This window comes from Eptatretus burgeri, chromosome 11 (assembly GCF_056783735.1).
Source record: "Eptatretus burgeri isolate ZD-2024b chromosome 11, Ebu_testis_v1, whole genome shotgun sequence".
NCBI classification, from domain to species: Eukaryota; Metazoa; Chordata; class Myxini; order Myxiniformes; family Myxinidae; genus Eptatretus; species Eptatretus burgeri.
In genome coordinates this window covers 54,450,740-54,463,293 of record NC_140971.1, presented here as the reverse complement: position 1 = coordinate 54,463,293, position 12,554 = coordinate 54,450,740, and the positions used below count along the sequence as shown (strand labels likewise).

The following is a 12,554-nucleotide window of genomic DNA, read 5'->3' as shown; positions in this document are numbered from 1 at the left end:
CAAAAGACAAGTTTCAATCAATCTCTTCATTTGTTAAAGATACTGAGAAATATGTCAAGGATGAGTGAAAAAGATTGAACAAAGATAAATATAACAACTATTGGATAAAAACAATTATGGTGGATATGATGAGTTCTTCAATTTCCTTCAGTGGAAGGGCTTTTAGTATACCTGGTAGAACATCAATTAAAGTATCTCTAACAAAAGTTTCTCCTCTCCTTCTGGTAATATATTCAAAACTAGAAAAAGCAATGAAACAAGAAAAAGTATCAAAAAACAAAAACCTTATGGATGAAGCTTTGGAAAGAAAAGATAAGACCATCTGTAATATGCAAGGAGAAATTTGTATTTTTTTCAATAACCCTAAAGATGTAAATCCTGATGAAATAAAGGATGTTAATATATCAGGTGAAATGACATTTCGTTCAATAGTAGTTAACGATCATTTTAAAATTACCTTTAATATAAAAAATGTTGTCATTGAATCTGGTAATGAAAAAAAGTATATCGATATCGATGGTAATATTATTAAATATGAGTCAATATACAACTGAAAGTATAGATGAATTTCAGTTTAAGTAAAGTTTTACTTTAAAAATATGCTAGACTTTCCTGATTCTCCATATGACAAATTTGAGAATTGTCCTGCATGTGAAAGACGGGGATTAAACACAGAGTCAAAAGCCTATAAACAATGTATATTCTGTGATTATCTTCTAATTAATGATAATAAAAACTATAAAAAGGAAAATAATTCTTTTAGATTTAAGCCAAAAATGAATTACTTTACAAGATTGATTAGAGAAATGAATATAAAGTATGAGGGTGATAACACACCTTTCCTTACAAGGGAAGAAACTGAACGTATTAGAGAAATGTTCAAAGGATTGTTGTTATATATTATTCATGGATGTGATTTTCAGGGAAATATCAACACAAGATATTGTATAAATAAAATAATGGATTATCTTGAAATTAAACCTGAACTTAGGATAAAATATAGATTTTCTAAAAAAGCCAATAATAAATTAAATAACCTGTTTTCCAAATATATAAATGAATGATTTTTTACCCATTTGGGAAAATAAGATAAAATTTAACAACCATAAAAATCTCCCAAATTCATTAAGATGTCTCGTAGTTGGTTCAAGTGGATGTGGAAAAACCTGCTTACTTTTAAAGATGCTCCTCACTCCCAACTTTTTAGATTATGATAATTTAATAATTTTCACAAAGTCGAGTTTTCAACCAGAGTATCAACTACTCTCACAAGGTTTTAATGCTGGTCTTCAAAAAGAAGATATAATCGGTTTATTTAAACTTCAAAAAAACCTAAATGATTATAACATTGAAGATATAATTCAACTATTTTGTGATACACAGAGATGTAAAAATAAATCAAATCCGATAACTTGTATTCTTAGTAATAATACGGATGATATACCGTCTCCCCAAGATTTGGATAAATCAAAAAAGAACCTCGTTATCTTTGATGATTGTGTTAATGAGAGAAACCAAACGGTAATGGACAGCTACTACACAAGAGGGAGACATTCTTCTTGTAATTGTATTTATCTTAGTCAATCGTACTTTCAACTTCCTCGTCGTTACATCAGAAACAATGCTAATACTTTTATTTTATTCAAGTTAAGTTCAATAGATATCAATAATTTTTGGAGAGATAATTGTTCTACATTATGTAGTAAAAAGAAATTTGGGGATTACATGAAGCACACGACTGAAAAATATAAATATATTGTTGTGAAACAAGATGAGATATTAAGGGATATATTTTTGTTTTATAAACAATTACATATATAAATGACAACTATTATTATAAATCTTTTGGGTAATTCTGCTTCTGGAAAAGACTTTCATAAATCAAGATTCTTGTGTAGTACAAATGAGAATATTGTAAATTTACTTTAAAAACACCCCGTGATATGCATTGTATCAACAACAACGAGAGCAATAAGACCTGGCGAAGTAAAAGGTGAAGATTATCACTATATTTCAGTGGAGGAACATATGCGATTGAGGAATGAAGGTCAAATATTTGAGGAGGTTTCTCTTGGTACAACAAAATATTCACATTGTAAGAGTGAGTTAAGGAAACTAAAATCTGGTGGTCTTGGGATATTAGAAACTAATCCAGAAGGAACGAGACAAATTATTAAACATCTGAGCGGAGTGAAGATTTTATTCATTCGGTTTTGATGTTGATGAAGAAACTCAACGCAAACGTATGAAAAGCAGAGATGCAAGTATTAGTGAAGAAGAAATTACAACTCGCATTAATGTTAATAAAGAATTTGATGAAATATTTAAAGAAAAGGATTTATTTGAACACATCTACTTGAATGATGAAGAAAAGGAAAATTTCCCTGTTGATCTTTACAATTCATGAAATGATATTTTCCAATAAATAAATGGATGCAAAAAAAAGAGCAAGAAGATTTAAGGAACATCAAGAGTTGGTTTCAAAAGTTGTAAAACAACAGGAAGACATAAATAAGTAACGCAGACAGAAACTAACGGGCGAAGAAGCATTTGAAAGAAAACAAGAGAAATTTTTTAAACCACTTTTAAAAACTTCCCAAGAAAAAATGAAAGATGTTTCCACAGTTCCCACAGTAGAATATACTCCTAAAAAACTTCAAATGTTAAAAGATTTTGGTCAAATGACGGAGGAAGAATTAGAGCATTTAGGAGAATTAGAATATGATGAAGGATTATTTCAACAACTGGAAGAGATTAATCGACCCCCTGATTATATTGTGAATGCTCTTCAAAACAATGAATATTCAGCGGATTCAAAAACCAAAGCAGGACTCATTCCAACAGAACAACCAGCAATATTTCATCTTGTTCAAGAAAAGGTATTGATATTTAATGATGAATTAAGGTTCTTAGGTTCTGCTCAACCCCCTGTTAAACTAACTCCGAGATTAATGTTTCTTCTCACAAAAGATGGAAGACAAGGTTCAACTGTGAGGGATGAATCAAAGTATATTGATAAACCATTGGATATGAAAAATAATGATGATAGAGTATATATTGATCTGCTGAACACTCTAAATTATAGGGTTAGTATTTCCGGTAAAAGTAGGAAAAATGAGAAGGAGAAACACATTATTCAGGCTTTAAGTATCCTTGGTTCAGGTATTAGTTTTCTTCCAAATGACCCATCGCAATTAGTAAATAGACTGTTATTGTTGTTAGGTAGTAAGAAGGCTGGAAATAACAATTGTTTTAATGAAGCATCAGCCATTTTAGACCAGTTGATGAACATGAAAATAATTAATAAATCTCAATATAAAGACATTTTATCTCATATTAAATAAGATGAGAAGCACAATCCTGAGTTTTAATTTCACAACAAGCGACCACACATCTTCATTCACTTACCCACTACAACTTGACCCAACAAAAGAATATGAGGCATCTTTATTGTCCATGGAAACTTATAATACCTTCTTTAATATAACTGATAAAAATGACAAGTTTACTTATAATCCCGGAAGTGGATACAAAACGATAACAGTCTCACCCGGAGCATATGAGATTTATCAAATATCTTCCGAAATTGCTCGTCTTATGAAAGAACAGGGTGATGAACCAAAAAATATTGTTATAGACATTCAAAAACATACTTCAAAATCAACGATTAAAGTTAAAAAAAAATAACTACAAGGTTGATTTCACAATTGATAATTCATTTAGAGAGTTATTGGGTTTCTCTTCAAAAAAGATTGAAACTAATGGGATGTTTTACAGTGATAATGTCATTCAAATATCCTCAGGAATAAATTCGGTGTTAATTCACTGTGATTTGGTTGATGGTGCTTATAATGATGGAATAAAAACAAATACAATATTTTCATTCAGCGCATACTCAACCCCAATTGGTTATAAATTCAATATGGAACCCAAAAATTTGGTTTATCTCCCTGTGTCAGGAAAAACCATACACAGAGTAAATTTTAGGATAACCGACCAAGATAATCGTATGATTTCTTTTAATGGAGAAGTTATATCCATCAGAATTCACCTCCGTGAAGTTTTCCAAGAAATAAATACGATGGTTATTGTGAGGATACACGAGTTGGGAAAATATAAAATAATTACAGGGGATGGGATGTTCCTTTCCCCATACGACAAGGGTGAAGGTATGTATCTTGGTAGAGGATACTATAAACCTAAGAGACAAAGGTGTGTTGGACATCAATTTAGAGGAGATGGGATAATTGATACTCTAATGGGTATTGGTTCAACTATTCTTAAACATAAGGATCTAATTGGTTCAACTGCTTCTGCTGTGGGAAATGTATCAGGTGCTGTAAAGAGCATAAAAGATGCCCAGAAGGAATCTCATAAATTACAAGCAATAAAAGAAATTAAGAAAGGCAAAACTCAGTTGTCCCCCCAAGAACGACAGAAAATAATTTGAATACTTGGATCAAGGTTTCAAAAGTTTTAACATCTTTTTTCCAAAATAAATACAAGTATGGAAGCAATTGATAGTATCTAGGATTTGGATGATACTATTATTATCTCAAACTCCACTAAAAAAGAAGATTACTTCAAGGTAAATGCAATAACTGGAACAGACTGGAATACGAATGGTACAAAAAGTTTTGAAATAAATAATCAACAAACCTATTAGAATCTATCCGAAAGTTTCTTGTTGTGTAAATTTAAATTCACTAAGGCTGGGAATAACACAAACGCTACACTTGTAAATGATTTCTTCTGGAAAATGTTTGATAGTGTGCGTTTGTATATTGGAACACAAGAAGTTGAAGCGGTTGATAATGTCTCTGCTGTATCTGAAATGATGAAATTTACACTCTATACATTCAGTGATAGAATGGGAAAGGGGTCTGTTGAAGGTTTTATTCCTTATATGTCAACGGGAACAACCACAGACCCTGGATATACTCAAAGGAAAGGAGCGTATAATGATGATACAAAAGCAGTAAATAGTTTTACTGTGGCAGTTCCTCTTAAAGGTATATTTGGATTTTGTGATCATGATAAAGTTCTGTATGGTCTTAAAATTAGATTTCAACTACAAAGGAATGATAATGAAAATAGATTGCTTTTTGGTGTTGGTAGTGCTTTTGGTGATCAGAATAAATTTGTAATTGAGGAAATGAGTTGGTATATCAGTAAATATACTCTTAATCTTAAAACAGAAGAGATGTTGAATAGAAGACTTAACTCAAAGAAACCACTCAGTGTATCATACCTCAAAAGAAGATGTCAACACGTTAAACTCAACCAAACCACTTACACGTGGAATTTGGGTGTTCTGGAAGGAAAGCCACGATATCTTTGGATCATTTTTAAAAAGCCAGATGGTGATACTGCGACTGATAAGAATAATGCATTGAGAGATAATGCTAAGATGAAACAACTTCGCGTTTCTCTAGATGGAACATTTTATCCACGAGATAGATTGGAAATTAATTGGGAAAAAAATGATTTTGCTGAAGCATACAAGTCTTACCAAAAGGTGTGTGAAAGTAATGGAAATAAAGAACCTATTTTGGATATGACAGCAATTAAAAGTTTGTATACAATTTATGCGTTTGACCTGAGCGCTCAAAAGGAAACTATAAAGTCTAATCAAGTGGATACTTCCCTATACATTGAAAGAGGAGAGAGTGAAGAAGTTGATACATATTGTTTGCTTTTGGAAGAAACAGAATTGCTGATTAATACAGATAATGGTGTGATGATTAGTCTCACATAATTTTTTGTTAAATAAATGAGTGGCAAAGTACCAACTGGGGTATATGTTAATCAAATCAATCTTCATAAACTATCATCTTGTGTTCAAAATCAAAAGCCTTGTACGATTAACGTTAATACAATTCAGAGAAAAGGAGCAGTAAGAATTGATGTCTTGCTCACAAGAGAACAGGTTAAAATCTTGAATGACACTGGCTCACTTAAAATTAAAATGACAAAACCAATGCTGAAAAAATATTCAATAAGAGAGACGAGTGGAGGATTTCTCCCATTTTCCTTTATTTGCTGGTTTAAGTGCGGTTGGAGCATTGACGGGTGGTATTTCAACAGCGGTGAAAACTGCCAACGAAAGGAAGGCTCAACTCCATGCTCAAAAATAATTGGAAAGACATAACAAAGAGTTGGAGAAACAAATTAGTGGAAGTGGTGTAATTGTAGATTTTGCTGAAAAACTTGAAGGTCTGCCTGATAAATCGAGATTGTTAGTTGGAGATATGCTTTCTTCTATAGCACAAGCAGGTGTAAAATTAACAAAAAGAGGGAATGGATTATATCTTTCTAATAAATAATTGAGCATTGATGAGTGCTTTAAAGAATTTGGAAAGAATACAACATCAAATTTACAACTTGTCAAATATTGTAAGAAATTAAAAATTAATAATTTGGTTATTTGTATGAGAGATGAATTAACAAATGTGCCGAAACATACAAAGAATATTATTATGAACTTAGAAGATAATAATGGGAACAGTTCTCATTGGGTTTGTATTTTTAATAGTCAAGACAAATATTATTTTGATAGTTTTGGTCTTCCACCACCTGTTGAAGTCATAAAATTCTTACAGAATGGTGTTTATCAAACATTTCAAGTCCAAGAATTAAATTCCAAGTGTTGTGGTCAATTATGTCTATATGTGTTATTTCAACTCAACAAAAATAAAATTTTTTATGATATTATTTTTAATCTAATATAAATGACTTATGTTGGTAAAGATGGTTCTATCTTTGGTGTATCCCAAGAACTGGATATTGATTTATCAAATTATTACACAAAGGCACAGGCTGAACGACATAAATATAATATAACCAAAAATATTAACCTGAAAAATGCTTATAAATTAAAAAATTATCCAAGCCCGACTGACGCGAATGACTTGGTGAGATTAAGCGATTTATCACAATATATATCCTTAAATAAAACGGCCGTGTATTCCAAAGATACAGAAGTGTTGATATTATCTCCAGGTCATACAGAATTCACAGTTCGAATTAAAATAAATTTTTATAAAGAAGGGCGTATCGTTTGTATGAGAATAGAACAATGGGGGTATGATATGAATGATTTAGGGTATAATTGGTCATTTAAAATTGACCTCGAAGACCTGGAACAATTAAATCAGTCTCGTAAGGAAGAATATTATCGACTTGGTATCGAGAATGAGTTTTGTGGGGCCACGATTAGTAAACAACAAATAAAATAATTTAATAAGGGTAAATATAATAATGGTTTTGCCCTTTTTTATATCATGAAAACAGAAAAAACAGGATTATATATAATAAGTAAGGAAATACAAAATGATTTAACTATGGGAAGATGGGGAGGTGTTTCGTGCCATAATATTATTCTAACATATATTTCTAATACATAAATGACAGCAAGAAGGCTTCAAGAAAATTATCATTTCTGTGTCCAAGCATACCTTCAAGAAAAGGGTATTCGGTATTTTAATAAACATGTTCTACAACATAAGAATGAGGTATTTTCAATAAAAGATTGGCATTATGCTGATGTTGATAGACCGACAACTTTAGCTTTAATTAGAATGTTAAATAATGAAAAAATTATAAAGTTAAGTAAAGGTAAGGCTCTTTTAGAAATTCAAAAGAAATTTTATTGGTTTCCTGTTGTAAAAAAAAAAATTTAGGATTCAGGAATAACAAGAAATCCTGATGAATATATATGTATGATATTCTATGGGGTGTCAGCGATTCAAGGATAATAAGGGATGAGGAAGGAGTTGAAGAAGAGAGGGAAGAGGAGGAAAAGGAGAAGAGAGAGAAGAAAGCGAAGGAGGAAAGAGAGAAGAGAGAGAAGGAGGAGAGGAAGAAGAGAGAGAAGGAGAGGGGGGAGAGGGAGAAGGAGAAGGGGGAGAGGGAGAAGGAGAGGGAGGAGAGGGAGAAGGAGAGGGAGGAGAGGGAGAAGGAGAGGGAGGAAAGCGATACAAAATAAATATCAAAATATGGAAACCAGTGAGATTAAAAAAAGATTGGTGGTATTACAGAAAATAACTCAACCCACCAAGGAGGAAAACAAAGAATTGACAAGTCTATTTGCAATACTTTCGACAAGACTATTGACATCGACAAGATATTCATTTTAATTCAAGTTTTTCATTTTTTTATTTTCTTAAATAAATGGAGGTGGGAGTGAAGGCATTGCTAAGGATTCTTTATGTTTTAAAAATTAAGATTCAAATGTGCATGCTGGAAACTAAAAAGGTTTTTTTCACTCTGCAGGAATTTTTCTCATAAATAAATGAGTTATTGTCTCAAATGTAAAAAGAAAACTAATACTAAAAATATTTCATATATTAAAAGTAAAAATAACAGGGTTATACAAAAAGGTATATGTTCGGTGTGTGGTTCAAAAAAAAACAATTTATCTCCAAACACAAACTAGGAGGAGATATACAAAAGTTTTTATCAGGAAGTAAATTTACAACTACTGGAATACCAGGGGAATTACATCTTCCAGGGTATTCTTTCTGTGGTCCAGACACAAACTTGGATAAAAGATTAGATGAGGCATACAATCCTAAATCATGGAGTAAACCCATCAATAGAGTTGATGAAGTGTGCATGAGACACGATATTGATTATGGGAATACCACAACTTTGGAAGAAAAGCATGAAGCCGATAGAGAAATGTTGTATAATTTGTCTCTGATACAAAATCCAACCTTGAGAGAAAAAGTTGATCGTTTCATTGTGAAGAAGATGATCAGTGCTAAATTGAAACTTGGACTTGGAAATTCAAAAAACTTATAGGCTCTAATGATGTCATTAAGACTGAAGAGCAATTAGCTGATGAATTACATAAACCAATATTCACAAAGTTTCGTAGAAGGAAAGTTTATTCCAAGGAAGTTGATTATATCTGGTCCGCTGATTTGATTGAATTCAATAATGATAAGGGGTACAAGTATGCTTTAACCGTTATTGATTTGAGGAGTAGATACGCATGGGTTGTCCCTTTAAAAAACAAAACAGGAAATACTCTTATGTTCGCCTTTCAACAGATATTTAATAAAAGTAAGAGAAAACCTAAAAAATTGTGGACTGATGAGGGTAGAGAGTTTTATAACAAGACATTTATGAATTTTCTAAAAAATAACAGTATTACATTATACAGTACCTTTAATGAAGGGAAGGCCGTTGTTGTTGAACGTTTTAATCGTACCTTAAAAGAGAGACTATATAAAAAATTCACACAACTCGGTTCACAACAATGGTCATCTTTTATTCAGGATATTGTGGATAAGTATAATGACACGATTCACACGTCAACAAATATGAAACCATCAGAAACATTTACAAAATTAAAATATGAAAAAGAGATTAATGTCAGAAAACCTAAGTTCAAAGTTGGTGATATCGTAAGAATATATAGGTGGAAATCTCATTTTGAAAAGGGTTATACTAAATGATGGACGAACAAACTTTTTAAAATTGTTGATGTAATAGATACGGTTCCTTGGACTAAAAAGATATATGATTTGGAAGGGGAAGAGATTTTAGGTTCATTTTATTCACAGGAATTACAAAAGACAAAACTAAGCAGATAATACCCATGGGAGCAATGGGTTGTCCCTTCACTCCCTCCTACTATACACCTTTGTGGACACTAGAGAGCCAAGTCCGAGGTGTATAACAGTATATAATGTGTGTCAAGGGGGGACGTTCTTAGATCTGTGAACCCCAAACACAGAATCCTCAACTGAAATGTCGAGGCTTAACTTTTGTTTGTTGGTGTGTGTGTGTGTGTGTGTGTGTGTGTGTGTGTGTGTGTGTGTGTGTGTGTGTGTGTGTGTGTGCAATGGGAGCAATGGGTTATCGCTTCACTCCCTCCTACTATACACCGCTGTGGACACTCGAGGGCCAAGTCCGAGGTGTATAACAGTATATAATGTGTGTCAAGAGGGGACGTTCTTAGATCTGTGAACCCCAAACACAGAATCCTCAACTGAATAGTCAAGGCTTAACTTTGTTTGTTGATGTGTGTGTGTGTGTGTGTGTGTGTGTGTGTGTGTGTGTGTGTGTGTGTGTGTGTGTGTGTGTGTGTGTGTGTGTGTGTGTGTGTGTGTGTGTGTCCCAACCCTCACATTCAAAATCTGAACCCCAACCCTCACATTCAAAATCTCAACCCCAACTCAATCCTCACCCAACACAATGTCTTTTTCAAAATGAGATTTCCACCTATATATTTTTTACGTTTTTTTTTTTTTCTCTTCTTCCAATTCTGTCTTTTAAGGCTTTCAGGTTTGATAACGTAGAAAGGGGGAGTAAGCCTGCACTTTCTTCCCAGAACGAACAATGTATATTTTTTATGTTTTTTTCTCTTCTTCCAATTCTGTCTTTTAAGGCTTTCAGGTTTGATGACGTAGAAAGGGGGAGTAAGCCTACACTTTCTTCCCAGAACTTTCTTGATCTTGCTCCCATCAAGCACCATCCGACAAAGAACTACATCGATAGGTTTAGATCCCAAAGAGTGATAGCAACTCCAAAAGTCTCCAAAATATAAATAAATAAATAAAATAATAATAAATAAATAAATAAAAGTCTCCAAAAAAGTTTCAAGTCTCCAAAATAAACCCAACTTTCCAAGTCTTCAAGGTATAACCACATTCCCATTGAGTTTCCAAGATATGTATCACATTGTGAGTTATCAAGCCAGAACCCACATTTCAAGTCTCCAAAATAAAACCAACTTACAAAGTCTCTAAAGGATAACTCATTCCTGATTTTTTCAAAATTTGTGAGTCTCCAAGGTAGGTCCCATATTTAGAACCATCTTGGCAGAACCCTTTTCCTGAGTCTCCAAGGTAGTTATTTAAACCATCAAGGCAGAACTCATTTACTGATTTTTTTCAAAATTTGTGAGTCTCCAAGGTGAAACTTGTATTCTGGCTCATCAAGGTATAACTTGTTCAGTGGGTATTGTCTTGATAACTCACAATGAGTACTATTGCTGTAAAACTCTTTTTCAGGATTATGCTGGTCTGCAAGGTATAACTCTTTGGTTGGGTCATCAAGGACGAACTCGTTCTGTGGGTCTTGGTCGCTCATAAGGTCTTCAACCAAGCCAACAATTTCGCCCCAAGTTGTAGCAAAAGCAGTATTTTCATTTCGTATTTCAGATACAATTTCCTGTGAGAGAAAATAATAATGTATTAATCAAGTGATTTAATTATTAAATGAGTATGCTTCAATCAAAGTTTGAAAATAGGAAAATAAAAATCTTACCTCAACAGATAAGAGGTTTGAATCCAGTTCATCAACTTGAAGGTTTAGTTCCATACAAGTAGTCAATCTCCAAGAAACCCCAAAGTCATCCCACTCAAGGTCTTGCTCGTTCTGTGGGTCTTGGTCGCTCACAAGGTCTTCAACCAAGCCAACAATTTCGCCCCAAGTTGTGGCAAAATCGGTATTTTCATATTGCATTTCAGATACAATTTCCTGTGAGAGAAAATAATAATGTATTAATTAAGTTATTTAATTATTAAATGAGTCGATGTTTAAAAGGAACTGAAAATAGGGAAATAAAATCTTACCTCAATGGATAAGAGGTTTGAATCCAGTTCATAAACTTGAAGGTTTAGTTCCATACAAGTCGGAGAGTTCCAGGCAAGCACACAGCACACCATCGCCAGCAAAAAAAAATGTTTAAAATGGAGCCTGGGCTTGAGGCTTTTATAGGGAAAGACTGGTGGGTGTGGTTTCCTTTGGAAATTCCCTGGGCAAGCCCAGGCAAGCCTTCGTTGGGAAATTTTTCAAAACCATAACATGCTGTAATTTTCTAGTGATTTCTTTGAGTCAGAGATGAACTGGAAATGATGTAAGAGTAGGTGGGGCTTAGCAAAAGTAGGCGGAGCTTAGAAAAAGTGGGCGTGGCTTATAAAAACTTCATGAAAAGTGGGTGGGGCTTAGCGAAATGGGCGGGGCTTAAAGAAAAGTGGGCGGGGCTTATAAAAATTCCACGGGGAAGTGGGCGGGGCTTAGAGGAAAGTGGGCATGGCTTATGGAATACCTCGTGAAAAGTGGGCGGGACTTAAAGAAAAGTGGGCAGGGCTTTAAAAAATTCCATTTGAAAGTGGGCGGGGCTTATGGAAAGTGGGCGTGGCTTAACAAAAAATAACCTGTGGCTCAGGAGGTAGTCAAATAAGAGCATTAAGAGAAGTTTATCATTTCGTAATGGCACAAAGGGGTATCTTAAAAAATATAAAGATTCAAATGTTTTGTTTTTCAATATTTTAGATGGGGATTATTGTGCAAAGAAAATTAAAGTATTGAAGGAATTTGAGAATGAACAAATCTTTATAGGTTCAATGAGTGAGCTCAACAATATGCATCGGTTATTTGAAAAAGAGTGTCCCGAGGCTTAGACGTTTCAGATATTTCTTTAGAATCACCTTTAACAAATCACATTACCACTTTACTACTTGAACAAATCTTTATCTTATTGTATGGGTTATTTGAAAAAAAAGTGTCCCCAGGTTTAAAGGGGAGACAAATGAATA

At 33.2% G+C, this 12,554-nt stretch overlaps 1 protein-coding gene and 1 long non-coding RNA gene across 8 annotated transcripts in view; one reads left to right on the top strand and one right to left on the bottom strand.

Annotated features, from left to right (window-relative positions):
• LOC147017098 (copine-4-like) overlaps positions 1-12,554 on the top strand; it is a 186,069-nt gene that overhangs the window by 135,079 nt on the left and 38,436 nt on the right. The gene's annotated exons all lie outside the window — the stretch shown is intronic.
• The window catches only part of LOC147017099 (uncharacterized), a 148,662-nt gene that overhangs the window by 135,078 nt on the left and 1,030 nt on the right, over positions 1-12,554 (bottom strand). The window lies entirely within an intron of this gene.